Here is a 2,795-nt window from a genome sequence, read left to right on the forward strand (position 1 = left end):
GGTCAGGCAGCCGAGAGTCTGTTCATAGAGCCTAACTGGGAGGGTTATACCATAAACCTGAGGGCAAAGTCTTCCTTTGAAGAGGAGAGCTGGTCTTGCAGAAGCAAGCATGAATTGTTCCCCTTGCTAAACAGGGTCTGCCCTGGTTTGCATTTGAATGTGATTGCATTGAATGTGAGCGCTGTCTGCTGTGCAATATTCCCCTTTGTGGATGGGGCCATAGCTCAGTGGTAGAGCATCTACTTCGGATGCAGAAGGTCCCAGGTTCAATTCCTGGCATCTCCAGGTAGGGCTGGGGGAAACCACTGCGTGAAACCTTGGAGAACCACTGCTAGTCAGAGTGGGCAACACTGAGCTAGATAGACCAATGGTTTGTCTCAGAGTAAGGCAACTTCCTATCTTCCTATGCTTCACCTTCCCTCAGAGGCAGTTCCAGCATGAACTGAGAGTCCTCCTGTCTAGGTGAGTTCTCTATGAGCCCTGCAACTCCTTCCCCAAGCTCTGGATGAGTGGAGGTCTCAGAATAGAAATCACCCTATCTTGTAATGAAAGGACTCTCTGTAAACTCTGAGAACTGGGTTGATGTCCTGCTTTTCTGTCACAAGAGGAAGTGAATGCTCACCATGATAGAGTGCAGGTATTGCATGCAGAGGGCCCCAAATTCAACCCCTGCCATCTCCAGTTAAGAGGACTGCTGAGAGCAGAGCTGTGAGTTTCCTCTGCATGAACTGGAGAAAGCCATTGAAGGTCACAGCAATGGGTTAAAGGGAGTGATGATATGACTCAGTATAAAGGATTTTCCTATGTTCATATTGGATCACAGCTTCTTAATCTATGCACCCAGAAGCCCGAGGAGGAGGATCCATCAGCCACTTTACAAATTTGCTATTGCAGGTAACTGTGTAATGCTGGAGTACCCACAACAAACATGATTGCTGTGTAGAGCTTTCACACAACGCCTAATCAACTTGTGGAATTCTCTGCCACGAGATGTAGTGACAGTCAACAACCTGGATGGCTTTAAGAGGGGTTTGGATAACTTCATGGAGGAGAGGTCTATCATCGGCTACTAGTCAGAGGGCTACAGGCTGCCTCCAGCCTCAAAGGCAGGATGCCTCTGAGTACCTGTTGCCGGGGAGTAACAGCAGGAGAGAAGGCATGCCCTCAACTCCTGCCTGTGGCTTCCAGTAGCATCTGGTGGGCCACTGTGTGAAACAGGATGCTGGACTAGATGGGCTTTGGGCCTGATCCAGCAGGGCTGTTCTTATGTTCTTATTAGTGTTCTGAGTTGGTGTGCATAAAGGATTCCTACATGAGTGACACATTGAAAAAAAGAGGACAGGATTTGTATCCAGAAGTTTAAAATGCGTTATCTAGGTTGAAGGGAAACTCCTCCCAAATTGGGTCTGCTGCTACCATTGAAGGGTTTGGAGCTCCATGCGCACAACAGAGCAAATGATCACATGCTACTGAGCTCTATGCACCCAGTGGAGCATACACAAGGCTTTGAATTACAGAAGACCTGTCTTCTGGGGTAACAGCTAATATCTGTTTTTTTACTTTTTTTATAGCAGTCTTGCAGCAGTGTTATGCAAGGAGAGCACTGCTGGGAAGACTCTGGAGTGCAAACTGAAAGGGACAAGAATAAATGAGGTTATGAGTAAAGCCATTCAACTGTATGTATACTGGAGACAAAGAAATTGGCATGTTGCTAATCTGCATGGCCAAAGCTGCAGGTGCATCTGTGGGCTAGTAAACAGGGGTATACAGTTTTAAATATGTTAATATTAAGCATGCAAGATAAAAACCATACAAACAAAGCTTATATATAATAAAAGAGTCACTCTGACTACCTGAATGAGCAGTCCAAACCTTCTCTGGGAGAAAGCCTCTCCTCTTTACCTTTGTGCCTGAGGCATTAAAAGACTCCTTGAGGAGCTGCAGTGCATCCTAGGACTGTGAGGCTCAAAAGCACGGCCACTTTAAGCCATGCTTGGAGAATACATGAGAGTCCACACCTCTATATAAGGGCTCAATTGAGCACACGGCTTGTTGGAGCAACTTTTCTGTTGCCATGGAGCTGTCCATGGTAGGTCCTGCTTTCAGATCCTGGCTCGGAGGATTTGCTCTCCCCAGAGATTTATCTTGCAGTTGAGTCCCACTTACTGATTCCCACCCTGTCTGCCTCTTGCATTGTCTCAGCCAGTCCTCAGAGCATTTCATTCCGCATCCATTTGGCTACAAAAGAACTTGGTAGTTCACAGAAATGGAGGGAAGCAGAGAAGGCAGGTTATATCGTGCTTGTATTTTAAATCTTTTTAGTCAGATCTGTTTTTATATTCTAGCTTAATATTTTAATTGTGTAATTTTTATAGTTTTGTTTTAATTTTTCTGAGCCACCTTGAGATTGTTTTAATGAAAGGCGGTATACAAATTTAACAATTAAATAAATAAAAATAAATAAAAGGCAGGAGGGGGGAATCTGAGAGGTGAAGAAAAGCTGGGAGAGAGAAAAACGATAAAAAAGAGGAGAGTTTGACATAGCTAGGAGCTGCGGCAGTGTGAGGAATTACATATTGATTTGGAAAAAGCAGCAAAATCTTTGGCTTCAGGCCTCTAGTAAATTGTAGCAGAGGAAGAAAGAACCATTGCAGAAATGGCACATTGGAAAGCGGACTTGTTCCTTAAAAGCAATTAAGTCTTTTTCCCCCTTTCACATTGTCCTTATACATTAGAAATGACAATACAACAAATGTGATTGAGCAGAAAAAGCTGTAATGCAATCCTGCACTTCT

At 44.5% G+C, this 2,795-nt stretch overlaps 1 non-coding gene across 1 annotated transcript; it reads left to right on the forward strand.

The window, feature by feature from the left end:
• Positions 1-213: 213 nt before the first annotated feature.
• On the forward strand, positions 214-285 carry TRNAP-CGG (transfer RNA proline (anticodon CGG)). Its single transcript has one exon. It is a non-coding gene; the product is annotated as a tRNA-Pro (tRNA).
• The last annotated feature ends 2,510 nt before the right edge of the window (positions 286-2,795 follow it).

This window comes from Hemicordylus capensis, chromosome 6 (genome assembly GCF_027244095.1).
Source record: "Hemicordylus capensis ecotype Gifberg chromosome 6, rHemCap1.1.pri, whole genome shotgun sequence".
Classification (NCBI taxonomy): Eukaryota; Metazoa; Chordata; class Lepidosauria; order Squamata; family Cordylidae; genus Hemicordylus; species Hemicordylus capensis.